Source organism: Egretta garzetta, unplaced genomic scaffold (assembly GCF_000687185.1).
Source record: "Egretta garzetta isolate BGI_Z169 unplaced genomic scaffold, ASM68718v1 scaffold404, whole genome shotgun sequence".
In the NCBI taxonomy this organism is placed as follows: Eukaryota; Metazoa; Chordata; class Aves; order Pelecaniformes; family Ardeidae; genus Egretta; species Egretta garzetta.
Genome location: NW_009259323.1, coordinates 947,846 through 963,532, shown reverse-complemented (window position 1 = coordinate 963,532; position 15,687 = coordinate 947,846). Strand labels below are relative to the sequence as shown.

The 15,687-nt window shown below is 42.0% G+C and overlaps 1 protein-coding gene across 4 annotated transcripts in view; it reads left to right on the top strand.

Moving 5' to 3' along the window:
- HTR2C (5-hydroxytryptamine receptor 2C) overlaps positions 1-15,687 on the top strand; it is a 96,798-nt gene that overhangs the window by 6,944 nt on the left and 74,167 nt on the right. For 3 of the 4 annotated variants that reach the window (XR_004841683.1, XM_035892171.1, XM_035892168.1), the window contains exon 2: positions 1,420-1,843. The gene's annotated coding sequence lies outside the window, so the exon portion shown is untranslated. Of the gene's footprint in view, positions 1-1,419; positions 1,848-15,687 lie in introns of all 4 variants that reach the window. The other variant, XM_035892169.1, reaches the window with a different exon arrangement.

Here is a 15,687-nt window from a genome sequence, read left to right as displayed (position 1 = left end):
TCGTTTGGTGACACAGACACTGTGTGCTGCAACCAACACGCATCTGCTAATGGCCTTCTTTGTATTGCTGCTGCTTCTCCTCCCACCTCCCACTCATTTAGCTCTTCTGCACTGTGTTAGATATCCACAGGGAACTCTTGGGCAGAGATTCCCATCTTTCTTGGATGCCTGTAGCAGAATGAGCCTTGGCTGGTGCTGCTTCGATGCTCTGGGGTCTGTGTCAGTGTATAGGGTGCATTGTTGAGTTTTGTCATTAATTTTCTTAGGCTGTGCAGCAGGATGTTCTGGAGAAAAAGCTGTTCTGTTCCTCAAACTATCATGCTCTTTCCTGAGCTCCTGTGCTGGACTGACTCCCCTTGCCAGCCATGATACATGTGTTGGCTCATGGTGATGATTCACACTTGCAAAAGGATACAATTCACTGTCTCGGAGTTGAGTTTGAGATTCATGAATGGAAAGAACAGGATGAAAGCTAAAATCTAGTATTTATTTATCTTGAATCCCTCCATCCAGTTTTTCACTTCTTTCTGATGTTTCAAACGGATGTCTGATGATGCTGTAGACATAACGAGGGAGAATAAGCAGAGATGCCAAGTTTTGGTTGGGTTACTGAAGGGCAGTTTCCAAAACCATGTGACACTACTACAGCAAAATTCAACTCTGCTATTTCATAGAGGTTTTAATTAATTTGTGTATTTATTTGATTTTGTGAGGTTTAGTAGCTTTTTAATGACCTTTTGAATTTGTTACACTTTGTGGATGAACCAGATTACTTACTTTTCTAGCCTGGGGATACTGCAACATCAGGTGTCATGCGATGCTGGCTTTGATAGTCCAGCGGTGATGGCAGAAGGTAGACATTTTCCCTGCTGCACAGAAATATGCCATTATATTCCCTTCTGCTCATTTGTCAGATATGCTACTTTAATTCCTAAAGTTAATGCTTAGGGGTCTGATTGCTGAAAAATTTTGGTGACAGATTAAAGCTTCCTGGCTGGAGCTGGCTTGTGGTGTTTGCAGAAGAGCAATGCAAATGAGCACGAGCTTGTGCCAGAGAAGAAATTCAGATGTAAACCAAACTAAATAAACAAATAAATTGGAGTGGAGAGTGGTTTGAGCTCTTGCTGGTGTTTGTGTGAAGAAGGCTGCTCATATTTGAAGCTGTTAATTGTAGGCAATTTTTGCTTGGTGTTGTGAGGTTTGAATTACCCAGAACTATGTTTGATGATAAAATACTAAAACCACAACAAATTCTGAGTAAGCCACAGCTGACCAAGTCATCGATTAATAGCATTTTATCTAATGGACTAATTTAATGGGGATGTTTGAAGTGTACTGTGTGGAAGCCACAGATAGATTCAGATTTCAAGGATGAACATCATTCTTCATTCCTCCCTCTCTCTCTCTCTTCCCCCAAAGGTCTCCCTGGTGTATTTGAGTCTCCTCCCTGGCGAGCCGTTCAGCTTGGTGCCATCCACAAGTGCAGAGTGCTTTGAAAAGAGCCCGCTGAAGGCATGCTAACAAGACCCTGAGTCCCAGACGGAGCAAACTTTCCTAGCTTGTCACCGTACACTGGCCTCAAATCCTCTTTGGAGCAGCTGCCACAGGGACTGAACTTTGCTGTGTCCTGCTGTGCTGCCCGGGACCTTCTCCGAGTTAGCAAAGGCTGATGGAAACGTGCATCTAGGTGGTACTGCGTGAGGGTGAGGCACTCACCCGGCTCCCTGACGGCCTCTCCCTGCCTTGGTCCCTGCCAGCAGCGCTGCATCACCACGTGCCAGATGTGCAGGCAGCTGCAGAGAGCTTCCCTCCCTGAGCGCGGGTGCTGCTTTTCAAGAAAAAAGTAAGTGTTGGTCAGTAAATGTTGGGCAAACGTATTACTGCATGTTCAGATAAAAAAAATGCTGCTCCTTGGGGGCAGGTGAGGGGGGAAGGGCAATCCAGAAGTCTGGCAGGGGCCAGGTTGGCTGGATTGGGAAAGTACCAGTGCCAACCCACTGCCCTTAATTTGGCTGGCAAGGCAGCTCTCCCAGATGAGGTGAAATGAGGTGAACCCAAGATTCTCTTTAGGAAGGCTTATTCAGGTTAAAATGCTTTGTTAGCAAATACTGCTTCTGACTTCCTGTAACTTTTAACTAGACCCAGTTCATCTCTGTCTTTATTTTAAATTGAAAGGTACTTAGGTAAAGTGTTCTCATCAGCCAGACCGCTGCTGGGTTCGTACACAGAATAGCTCAGTGTTCATCTGTCTCATTTCTTTACTGTCCAAGGTGAATCTCAGGGGACTAAAGCTCTGAACCAAGTGGCTTCAGGCTATTCATCTGGAAAACAGAGCCACTTAGACCTTTGTAAAGAAAATAATTTAGTAATCAGTGCAAGAGACCTGTCTTTAAGCCAACCCATTTGGAAAAATTGCCAGTGTAGTAATTACAAACATTTTACCACAATAATACTGATGATGCTTTTCCATAATTGCCAGCATTTCTTCCCTGCAACTACAGGACTAAGCTGGTTTTGCATTTTCTTACGTGATCCTGCATCAGAAAAGCTTTGTAATTTGAGATTGACCCTGCAGAGCTGGACATTGAGCAGAGACATTTATCTGAGTGTTTTCCTGCAGACCGATGCAGCTAAAACCATTGGGAAGTGAGGATGTGTTGCCTTCCCAGCTCTTCACGTCCTCCCTCTGGGGCAGGGAAGGACCCAGGTCTCTGCTCTCTTGTACAAAGGGGAAGAAGGGGCCAGAAAAGGGTTTGTTTGCCTGCACCCCCCTGCCTGCCAGCCCCTACAATCAGCAGCATGCACTGAGTATCTCTGGGAACACACCAGTGCCTATGGCATGGCACTGGTCTCCCACCCTGCCCTCCCGGTGTGCTGATTCTGTGTAATCTCACCCAAACGCAGAAGTTTCTCTTGTAAAATATCAGTGAATCTGTGTTTCTGTGCATTCAGATAGTCAGATATGTATAGTGATTCTTAGAACTTTTATTTAATCTCAGACTTCAGGCACTTATCATACAGTTTTTCCTCATTCTTATTGCAAGTGAGAAAACATTTATTTGTGTTCTTGAACCCATATTTAACAGTGCAGTTTCTCTACTGTCCAACCAGCAAGGCCCCATGGTGCTGGATATTGCACAAACACAAATGATACTGCTTTCTATTTTGAAAAGATTACTGGCAAGCAAAATTTGGGGTGAAATACTGCATAAGAGCAAAGTGGAGGGTTGGCTGGTCTACAGTTGCAATGTTAATCCCAAGGTTTTGGTTGTGTGGTTTTTAGCTTTGCTTTTGTTTTGATTATCAGTTGTTTATAATATTTTGAAACCCTAAGTATTGGGGTAAGGATCGAGCTCCTGTAGCTGTGTGGGTGAGATGCTCGCTGCTGTCCAGCAACAGTTATGTCTTATTTAAGGCAAACTTCTGCAGGGGTTTGCTCACCTGGTTTGGTTGCTGTGGGCTGCTTTGTGGAAAAAAAGACATGGGGCAAAGTTTCCCTTGAAGCTGTGAGCAGGGACACAAGTAGCAGGCGTTTTCCCGTTTCAAACTCGGGGAATCTCAAGGCACCACTTTTTCCTGTAGTTCATGGCAAGGCTGTCCAGGCCCAGCACACATATCAAATCTAATGTTTTTCCACCTTGGTTTCATGCGATAAAGGTTGCTGCCTATTTAAATTAAAAACATGGAAATTACAACACAGAGCAGAAGTGATGTGCCTTGAGGAGCTGTGCTGTAACTTGTAGGAGTAAAAGCCTTCTCGGTGCCTTTCACAGGCTGGATTACATTGCTGGCAACTATTTTCAGCATTGTTTTTTGAGCAATATTAGCAAGGAAGGAGCAGAAAGAAAATAATTTTAAATTGATGAGTCCTAAAAGTTCATCTGTAAGGTTTTCACTAGCTTCATAAAAGCTCCTGTAGACTTAATCTAAAAAATTACAGCAGAGATGGTTTATCTCCTTTTCATAGTCTTGTCTTTAAGCCTCTTGATTTTTAATATACTACCCTTGTCCCTTAAAATCCAGAACAGTGTTTTGAAGTTTTACAGACTAAAAAACTGGTAGGTACCAATCCTGGCGGATGTTTTGAGCAACACTGGAGCAGGGAGCAGGGAGGCAGAGGTCTGCACACAAGGACAAGAACCCCAGGGGGTCTCACTGGTGATGGGAGACTTGTGAAGTCTCAGACGGCTGCAGCACATCCTCCTCTGCTGCAGGTAGAGATGGGATGGGGTTTTTTTGCCCCAGCTCTCTGTGTAGTTGCTAGTTTTTTCAATGAGTCCTTGATTCTGTAGAGATCTGGGGAGCAGCAGATCCAAGTGGCCAGAGTGACTTCTCAAGAACAGGTAGGACAGGAATCAGTGATGAATGAGCTGGCATTGGCAGCAGAGGTAACCAGCGACTGCTTCAAAAGGCAGACTCTTCTCTTGTTCTTTGAGATATTCCTAGTATTTGAACAAGTCCATCAAACAACAAACTTTAAAAACATGTTTATTCCAGAAATGGCACTAAAGAGGATGTGGAGGCTGTTATGCAAGTTCTGCTCAAGGAAAACATTTGGTTTTCCTCTCCTTGCAGGGATGGGAACGATTTACTAGAATTTGTCTAAAAATTCATAAGAAAATCACTTTCTGGTGGAGAAATAAAAAAAGCCTTAACAGTAATGACCCATTATTGCTTGTAGATTTTGATAGCAAAGATTTGTAATTTTGGAGAGGGTAACTATTTCCATGAAAAATCCATGGTTGCTGTGAAGAACCTCACATATATTTTCTGAGGGAGCATTTCTCCCTGTTGATGGCTGCAGCAGAACTGTTTCGTGCTTCTCCCAGGGGAGAAAAAGCCCCCCTAACCTATGAGTGTGCACCATGTGATCATCTGCAGGATTTACCAACTGCCCTGCCAATCACCGAGGGGATGTAGGTTAGGATGTAGGTTAGGATGTAGGTTAGGATGGCCTGACGTCAGTGTGCAGAGACCAAGAGGAAGGGATGCCACCTCCAGCTGGATTTCATACAGAGCTATTTGTCTCCGAAAGTGCCAGCAGATTTAAATTACTGCTGCTGTTGTCAACAAGTTCCTCCTGCATGTTCTTTAATAATTAAGGTCTTTGGAGGTTTTGGATCACTTATGTTTCTCAGTGTAGCTACAAATTGTGAACATGAGGGTTGCATCAAGTATATTAAATAATGAATTGAAAGGCAGAGGTTCCTTTCCTTCTGTGTACTTTGGGTAGAAAAAATCCTGCTGACTTTGCATTCCTTGCTACGGAAAAAAGGTAACCTGGTCAGGTAGCTAAATGTTAACTTGAAGCTTGCCAGCTTTTTCACTTGATGTACAATTGCTGTTAGAAACAGCTGCTGCCTTCCTGCTACCAGTACCAGAGAACATGTTGTTTGATGACTTAATCACATGTTATTCCACCAGTAACCATTTGTGGATTCAAATACAGATGTAGGATGATAATTTGGGGGTAAAAAAATCATTTCCTTGAATTTAAAATATGCTCATCATAAAACAGCCCCTGTCCTGCTCCTGATACGCTCTGAAGCCACATGTAAGAGGGTTGTGCACCTAGTTCCAACTATGCAGGGCAGTAACTTTGCTTTTATTACTTGCAGCAAATTTTTGTAGAATGTGATGGCTAAAAAAATGAGGCCAGCTTTTTTTTGTAAATGTTAAAACTCTATCCATGTCTCTTTGCAGTTTATTCTTTATTGTGTGATTACTTTCCATACAGAATGAATGAAACTCACCTTTCAAAAACCTGAGCGTTAAAATGAAGTGCCAAAACCTTAGATAGACCTGGCTAATATGGACAAACCGTAGTGTCTTCTAATCATTTCTAGTTAGTGGTCCTTATTTAAAAATAAAATTTAAAATATGTATATAGTCTTGGAGTTTTATAAAGCAATTGCAGCTGAAGGAATATCTATATGGAAATTGGTTGGGGAAACTTCTTGCAGCATCACAATTTTGGAATTGTATGGAGGAGCAGGAATAAAAAAACTGTGAACAGCGGGTCCAGTCCTCATGCTTCAGTGGAGTGATGCTGATAACTTTTAGTTGGTATGTTGGTCACTCATTAAACCCAAGGGGAAACAATGGGCACTTGGGAGTTTTCTTTTCCAGCCAACAGTATGGATTAGTGCAAGGAAAAACCCAGAAAAACATAATATTTATTGCTTCTTGTCTACACAACCCATTTCTGATGCTTGTGAGATTGATCTGAGGTTCCTTCTCTGTTCCTGTCCTATTCTCAGGCTACATGTTGTTGACCCATTATTAGTTGCTTCATTATATGAAGTTTCCTGTGTTCTGCCAAGCAATGGTGGTAGGAAACTAGTGTTTCCAGGGAACAGAAGCAAGCTGGAAATGCCACTCCCTTTTCCTCCATATAAGACCCACGGGTTTGCCTGTTTCTTTTTTATCACCAGGTACATAGAACCAGCCATGTTACTAGGGTGGAGCAGAACAAAGAAAGTACAGGCCCATGAAATGTCTTGGTTTAAGTCTTCAGGGAATCTGGGCAGTGCTCTGCTTTGCCAAAGAGCAGATCCTAGGTATGATATGCCCATTACCAGAGAAATGACATCCTTCTCACTTGTACTTGGCTCAAAAAATGATGCCTGAAACACGCAGTCAGACCTCATTACTCTCCCTTGACTTGTGTCTGTGCTCAGCAGTGTGGATGAGTAGTTTCTCTCTCTTGTCTTTTTAAGTGTTTCTGGACTGCAGAATAGCTGTTGTTTGTCTACTGTGAAAGTGGATGAGGTAAATATTTACCAGTGCTGGTTTTGGTACCAACAGTAGTGCCTGGAAGCAGGCTACTGAGTTTCAGGTTCGGTTTGCGCCCGCCCTTTGTTCCATCTCCGTAGGGACAGTGAGGCCAAGTCAGTCAGGGTGTTGAGAGGGTTTGGATTACAAATGTTCTCAGCATTTACAGAGCTTTATTTCTTTGAAGGGAGAGAAGAGGATGAGTCTTTCTGCTTCATTACAAAGGCTGTTGCTTTTTATGCTGAGCAGAGATTTGCTTGTTTGGTTTTTTTCCTGGAAATAAATTTCATTGAAACACTTTACTGCTGCATTGAATTAAAAGCTTCTTCTACCTATAGGTATTTTGATAATATTACAAGAAACAAATATCTGGTGCCTTCCAGAAGACACATTTTTGTCCAAATTCGGCTTCTGCTGTTCTTGATTCTAGCTGGTGTTAGACACTTCAATAGATCAAGTACAATTAATATTATTCACCTTTGATTTGGGAGAGAATGTGGGTTAGATTACGGTACATTTTCTTTTGAAAGGCCTTGCAAATTTTTCTTTTGGCAAAAATTCAGATGCAACAAAGTGAAGATCAGCTTTTTGTTTGATACGACCCTTTATTACCTGGGCTTACTTCTAATCTTGTTCTCTCAATTTTTGTATTGTTGCCATTCCATTGTGCTTAGAGTAAGTGGTACCAAACCCAGGACTATTGTGTTTATCCTGAAGACCTTCACAGCAAGCTTGCTTTGCATGTCCCAGAAGAGTTAACAGTTCTTTTTGAATCCTGACCTCTATGTACAGTTTAAGTACTAATTTAGCTGCTAGACTTCCCCAAAGCTTCAGCATTAATTCAGGAGATAATCAGTAATCCTTGCTTTCACAAACTTTCTTAAGTTTACAGAATTACAGAGGTTTCTCTTGCAAAGAAATTTCTTGATCTTATTTGCAAGGAAAACAAGAAGCTTAAAGCTGGCACAAAAACAAGCTTTTTTTTTTTTTTTAATTTTCAGGGTCCGATCATAGCATGCTTCCTCAGTTTGCAAGCAAGGACATGAAATGCATTTCTTTCACAACAGCAGATTTGCCCCAGCCTCTGCTGGGAAGACTGGTCATCCTTAGGCAGTCACGTTTCTTCTCTCCTTTTTTTTCTCCACTATATCTTCCTGACTAGGAGTGCCCAATTATGTCCTAATTGGCTTCGTTCTTTTTATTGACCAGCGCACCTTCTGAACAGGGGTCAATGCTGACCTGTTTTCTCTGTGGGATATGCTTGCATATTTTTGTAGCTCTTTTGAGACAAGCTATTAAAAAAAAAAAATCCTAATTTATCCAGCTTGTGGATAAGCAGGATTTAAAAGGCTTCAATTTGCTTCATAACTCCCTGTAATGAGCAGGAGGGGGCACCTACTTATTTTCTTAAGCTTAGCAACTCTAGTGTATCCTATATGAGCAGGGATGTAGCTATTGTTCCTAACATCTACTTTCCTCTGCTTGTTTTAACACTTCCTGGATAGGTTAATCAGTAATTTTAACTGCAATATGTGATTATGACCTACAGTCATCTAGTAGAGGTTGCATAAGGATGTGTTTTAAGCTAAAGCGAGGGTGTGCACACTGTATCTTGAGAGATGTGTCTTTCCACTTGCTTCTTAGCAGACCTTTCTGGAGGCTTTTCCTGGTTTATTCTTAGTTCCTCCTGACACCCACAAATGACTGCAGAAAGATGGGTTATTGCCGTTGCGTAACAACTGTCAGCAAGCAGGACTCTCTCACTTTTTTGGGCCAGTAACAGGAAAACAGCTGACCCTCACCTGCTTTTACTCTGAGCGATGATGCTGACTCATGGTGCTCTGTGATCTTGTGGGGGATTCTTCCATAAAAGCAGTGATGTATTAAGAGGAGAGGTAGATAGCATCAGAGAAAACAGCTTCAGTTGTTTTGAGTTATTTGTGTCCATTTGGCAATCTGCTGTTATCCTTAATTAAACACCATATTGCCCTGGTGTTCCAGCATATGCATTGCTACCCAAAACAGGTACGAAATAAAAACTACTATATTAAAGGAGATGTGCAACCATGCAATAAGACTATTAGGTGCTTAGGGAGATGACCACTGCAACCTATTCTTAAATACATTGATTTTGTAACTGGTAATTTGTACAGGCTAGGGAGACTGGGAACATATTCTCCCTGTCTAACATCTTTCTGGGTTTGGGAGAATCGATTTTATTACATTGAGTGTCATCACGGTTCATGCCTTGCTGTTTCCACATGGTAGGAGGAGACATTAGGAGATCCTACCTCATGCCAAAGCAGCTGGTAGGTACATAAGGCATAATATTAGAAAGCATCTTGCTATTATCATGGGAAAATACTAGAGGTCCTATCTTCAGACCTTTTAAAATATCCTTAGTTTGGCATTCTGAAAATATGAGGTTCTCACACAGTTATTTTGGCTTTGTATTGCCACTCAGCGGGAAAGCATTGAGGGGACCGAGCCAGCTCATGCGTGACTATACTGGGGCCTGGTGGCGGAGTGGCCCATAGGGACAATCACAAACAAGACATCTGGCTGAAATCCTGGAGTTGAAGTTGCAGCTACTTATGCAACTGTCCGTCACCCACCACCGTTCTTTGGCTCTTTAGCAGGCCAGTGATGTTTTCTTATGAAAATCCACATTGTGATTGTTGTGTTCTAGTAAGAAGTAAAAAAGGACTCCTGGGCTAGAGACAGGCAAGCCCCTGTGATGTTTGCCATGAGAAGGACACCCGTGCTGGAAGTGAAGAGTGCTCAATACTTAAGGCTACGTTTAATATCCTGTCAGGTGACCTTCTGTAAGAAGAGACCTGAGAGTGCTAATGCCCAGGGTAGTCTGTGCTTTTAATCAGCTTCCCAATAGTAGGATAATAAAAGCAATAATCCTTTTAGTATTCTGCTTCTATTATCTCTAATCTACATTTTCCAAGGTCACTAAAGCAGTGGAGAAGATAATTTTCCAAGGAGTTGAACTGTAGAGCAGTGACAAAAATCACACCCAGCTGTACGGATTGTTCTGCTTCCAGCTCTTGATGGGGGTCAAACCATGTAGAGAACAGACTGAGTGGTTTCCCAGGGCACTGGTCACAACAGATTTCCAGTATAGTGTGAGCTTCATCTTGCGGTCTCCGGGCATCATTTGTTACACTCAGAATAAGAATCTGAACTTTTTCCTCTTACCAGGAGACCAAACAGGGCTCTGATTTGTTTTGACTGCAATCAGTTTGTTGTAGTTTCTTTAAAACAATAACAAAAACCACCACACCTTCGCCAGAAAACTGTCATCCACTGCACGTACTAATTTCTGTTGGTGACATTTTTAGTGTAATAGGTTGGATGCAGTAGCAAAAAGAATGTCATTTAAATGTCCAAAGTGTGCTTCTGTTCTCAGCTGTGGTGAACTCTACCCCTAGGTCACAGACACACATTTTCCCTTGACTTCATTAGATTCTGTGTAAAAGAACCAAATCTGGATGTTTGCATATTAAAGCAGCATAATATTGGGTTGCCTGTCTCTTGTGAGCTCTTGACATTAGAGTGTCTCTGCTGGGTCAGTCCAAAGGTCCATCCAGCCCAGTATCCTGTTTCCAACAGTGACCAGTAAACACTGCCTAGGGAGGGGTGCTGGGCCAAGGGCAAGCAGACAGTCCTTGCCCCTCTAATCTCCCAGGCTCCAGCAATTTCTGCTTAGGGACTTCCTAAGCCAGATCTGGTATTATCCTGTTTAATAGCCCTCAATGGATTTTTTTTCTCTCACTATTTTGTTTAATTGCTTTTTGAACTCATCTAAAATTTAGTATTCATGACATTCTGTGGCAATGAGTCCAATCGTTTTAACAGGGCATTTTTTGAAGAGGTATTGGAAGATTTCTATAGATTACTGGAGGATTTCTTTAGTTTACCACCACGTCACTGGTATTCGCTACTCTTAGCTTTTCATGGGAAAATATAAAACCTTTGAGATGAACAATCATTTATTGAATTTCCTAGAGAGAGAAATGTATTCTTTGGGTAGTCACTAGTATAATGCTATCATGAACTTAATCGTTCACATATCATATAACTTGTGGCTGTTTTAACTATGGATGATGTCACTTCCACCTATATAGATGCCTTCTGAATGCACCTCTTACCTCTAATTTAGTAGTATTCTATGTCACTGAGCAGCAGATTTTATTCTCCAGCATAGAAAATGCGCTGCGTTTTTGGTTAGGTCTTGATTTTTTCTTTCGTTGATGTTGCTTTAAGTAAACAAGTGAGTTTTGTCCTGGAACACTAAATACTTATTTTACCATAGAGTTTTGGTTAATTAAAAGATGTAGAGAAGCCCCAATTTGTAGTACAAGATTTATTTTGATTGCCAAAGCCTGGAGCCGCCTTTACAGCAGAGCTCTTATTAATACCCAAGTTCTGTTCCTTATGCTACTGACGTGGAGCTCTGCAGGCAGTTCTGACTCTGTTGGCCAAAGGACTCCCCATGGTGGACAGGATGGGTATGAGGACAGCACTGTAACGTACATGTTCTCTGTGTACACAGGTGGTGGAGAAATGAAGAACAGTGGTAACAGATTATGAGCAGCAGGATCAAACAGTACTTTCTCATGCCAGAAGAAACCTTGCGATCTAATCTGACCTTTTTGCATCACATGAACTATAAAATTTAATCCGTTGCGATTCCAGCCTGGGAACTTTTTTACTGTAGGTGCTGGCCATGTACCTTTCCTCTCATTACTGTCAGTATTAAAGCCCAGATTTATTGCATACTGTGGCACGGTTATGATTTTCCTTTGTGTACCATGCTGTAAACATCCAAGCCAAATTGTTGACAGTCTTAATGTGTTTTGGAGCAAATGCATTTCCTGAGGTACGATGTGTTCCACCTTATCCGTTAGTTGATATATCAATTCTTCTGCCTCAGGCAGAGATGCTTAGGCTTGTGTCTCTTGGTTGTTGCTTTTAATTTGAATTCAGTTATGAGCATTGAAGAAACTGTCTCAGACATTACAATTGCTTTAAATTCACAATAGAAATGGTCCGTGAGCCATCACATTGTTTTCAGACATTCACACTCCTGAAATTCAGGCATCTAGCTTAGGCTGTGCCAGGCAGCTGTAGAGAATATCTTTCCATGTCGGCTGCATAGGACAGCAGTGATATTCAACTTACGTTGAAGTTGCATAAGATGAGTTGAGCTCCTCTGCTCAACAAACTGTTGAGCATCTAATTGCTCTTGAAAGGAGTGGTCCTGCTCGGGTCTCCCCACCCTGCCTTCACTCGGGCTGATGTTCCCAGCACTTCTCTTGCATTAGTTCTTGTCTTCACTGAACCCATTAGTGAACTAATTCAGCTCACTAATTAGACAGTAAATATCCCAGCTGAAAAAAAAAAAAAAAAAAAAAAGAAAAAAAGAAAAAAAGCTGGGCTGGGAACAGATACAGCTTACTTCCAAGTGATGAATGTCAGGCATGATGAATAGCCAGTCCAAAACATGCCCAAAATCATGCTTTCCCTCAGGTATCTGATGGAACAGCACTGAAGCATAAAAATTCTGTGAAATACATTCCCAACTATCTTAATTTTATCATCTCCCTCTATTTTCTGCCTTTCTGTTACTGCTCCTAGTCTGGCAAGCAGAGTGGTTATCAAAGAGTTCCAGTTTATGTAAAAGGGTGTGCTGTGCTCGTCGCTGAGCAAAAAGCTTGAAAACTTCAAGTGTGCGCAGTCCAGGCTTTTTGTAGTGAGAAAGCAGGGATGAACCCAGCTAGGGTGCATTGTTTGCTCTCAGATTTTATTTCCAAGAGAGTGGGTCTTGATTTATCTACTTGTAAATTGAATATAAGTATGTTTACCCATGTTGTACAGACATTGTGTGGCTGAAAGGCTGTCTGAGGGTCCGTGGATAATTGAGTTGCTGTGTAAGCACTTGTAATGAAGGAGTCCTGCTAAATTAGCTGTTAGGCTTTCCGTAGAATTTTTCCTCCTAAGACATACCAATATACTGGTGTCTTAAGGACTCTTTGAAATATGGTCATGTGAATTAGTTCACCTAAAGAAAGAACATGTGTCTCTGTATCTGACACAAGCTGGTTTCTAAAACTGAAAAGCCAAAAGAAACCCAGGCTGTGGTGTTCTCCATTTTGCTCTTTCTTCCCCTCTCATTTTGGCAGCTTGCACAGCTCCTGCCACTGCCATGTATGTAAATGGAAAGTTGGCAGCATTGGCCACAGGACACCTTCAAGCCTGGCTAAAGCAAGACCCGCTGAGGATCTTGTGGGGAGGCTTCTTCAGCATGACTCTCCACCCCACTCGGCAGTTCCCCAGTGTTGCCTCGGGTCAAACTAACCCATAGGTCCTGAGACTGGTGGAAAAGCATCAAAGTTTCATTAAGATGAGGAGAGGAGCTGATTAGTCATGTTGATTTACAGCTATGACTAACTGATTGGTGAACTTCTGGGTGCAGTCTGAATGTTGGGGAAGACTGTTTGCTCTGTGACAGTTCCCTGGTTTTGTTTATGATCGAAATGGAGTGGCCTTTTATCTCAGAGTTTGACAGTAGGTGAAGCAATTGTACTATTTTGGCTGCCCTCTGACAGCTTCTCACAAGGATGCTGGGACTTGAGACAAGCATGAATCAACTGGCTTCTGAGAAGAATTCCGAGAACTGGCTCTCTGCCATGCTGCCTGGAAATGGGACAAAAATAATGTCATTGCTCTATTCTCTTCCACTTTGCTGAAATGCCCCAAAATCCTCAGGCTAGAAAACAGGCCACAAACCCAAAAACCGAGCAGTGTGTTTCTGCTGTTAATAGTGATGGGATTCAGGGTAACTGAAAAACCCAAAGTACTTTGCTTTGCTTGGTGAACTGAAACAGAGAAATATGGATTAACAGTCAAGTGCTAATCCGCAAAGAGCAAGTGGTGTGATTTTGACTTGGGAAGAAATCATGGTTGGGTATGAGTGATGCACAGCAAGGGAGCAAGGCTGGCGACTCCTGAACTAAGAGCATGAGCTGCTCCCTCTCAAGCCAAGGAGCTTCTTCCACAGTTGCACACCATACCCACTTGCTCTCTGCAGAGCTGCCTCAGATTTAGGAAACCTGTAAGGGTGGAAGGATGTTGCTTCAAAGACATGGTACCAGAAGATATTATTGTGGCTATTTAGTTTGTCTTCCAATGCGTCAAGATTGGAAAAATGTAAGGGCAGGTGATAAATGTAGCAGGAGTCATTTGGGGAAATGCTCAGTTGTGGTTTTAAGGTTGGGAGGACACCTGTGAAGAGTGGATGTCCCATATGATGTATCACAGGGGAAGAAAATTTTCTTTCAATAATACAAACACACTTTTGAAAAAAAATGTTCTAATGTTCTCAGGGTCTAATTAAGGGACTGCGTGCAACAAACAGCAGAGCTGGCCCCTTCCCAGAGCTGGTGTGAGCAGGCAGTGCAGTGTCCCACCTGCCGGGCTCTGATGCCCACACTGTTCTTTGATACCTGCAGCATTCTCATCTCTGGAGCTAACCTCTGGCAGTTGAAGGTCTCAATGCAACTTTCAGCACCTTAACTTTTGTCTCATTTGTTGACAAGATTGGTATGCTCATATTTCATAGCATTTTTGAAGATACAAAACCAGGCTGGTTTCAGTGTTGTCTCTCGAATGTTAAAATGCTTTAGTGTGATTTTGAAGGGTCTGCTATACTCAATAGCACAATTTGCTTTTTCCATTCTCGTTTAATTAATTTTAAATTAAAAGGATATGTCTAGAATTAAGTATGTTCTTGCCAATTTAAGATCACTTATTAATAATATATTTGGACCTTGAACAGAGATTAAAATTTAGTATATTAGTTACTTTTAGGCAGCTTAACCTTTTTAATAGAAAGAAAAATCCATCTTATGTAACTAAGCCTATAATTCTAAAGGAAACTGATTTAGCTGACCTGGTAAATAATTAGTGAAATTGGAAATTAGATAAATTCTGATTCATTAGCATCTGTTTTTAGAATGAGATTGTAAGGAAACATGAATGGGAAGAGGATGCTGGAAGTGTACCTGTTGGTAAAGTAATAGTTAGAGAGGATGAAAGTAATTTAGTCAAGATTTAAGATTGCCTTAACTGACAGTACTCAATTTTTCCCACAGTGAAACATGAAACAGTGCTAAAGATTTCTCTGTTGTTATAAAATTGAAATGAAAGTGAGGGTCATCAAAACTCCTATGAAGACCATGAATATATTGAATAAACTTAGATGAATCAGTAAGTTGTATTGAGTAAGAAATAATAAATTTATCTAATTGATTGCTCTCTGGAGTTTCACCTGGGGTTTATGGGATTGTGGGATAGAACTGCTGGGAGCGGGATGAGGCAAATGAACTGAAACACAGCAAAAGCTGAAGGAAAAGCTTATCCCACCCACTGCAAAGAAGAAACCTCAAAACTGAGCATTAATTTATCTTAGGTAATGATATCAATATATCAACATTTCTGCTTGAGAAACTGGCTGCCCATGGCCTGGACAGGCATACTCTTTACTGGGTAATAAACTGGCAGGATGGCCAGGCCCAAAGGGTGGTGGTGAATGGAGTTAAATCCAGTTGGAGGCCAGTCACAAGGGGTGTCCCCAGGGCTCAGTGTTGGGGCCAGTTCTGTTTAACATCTTTAACAATGATCTGCAGGGGATCGAGTGCACCCTCAGCAAGTTTGCAGATGACACTAAGCTGGGTGGAAGTGTTGATCTGCATGAGGGGAGGAGGGCTCTGCAGAGGGGCCTGGACAGGCTGGATCCATGGGCTGAGGCCAACTGTATGAGGTTTAACAAGGCCAAGTGCCGGGTCCTGCACTTGGTCACAACAACCCCATGCAGCGCTACAGGCTTGGGGAAGAGTGGCT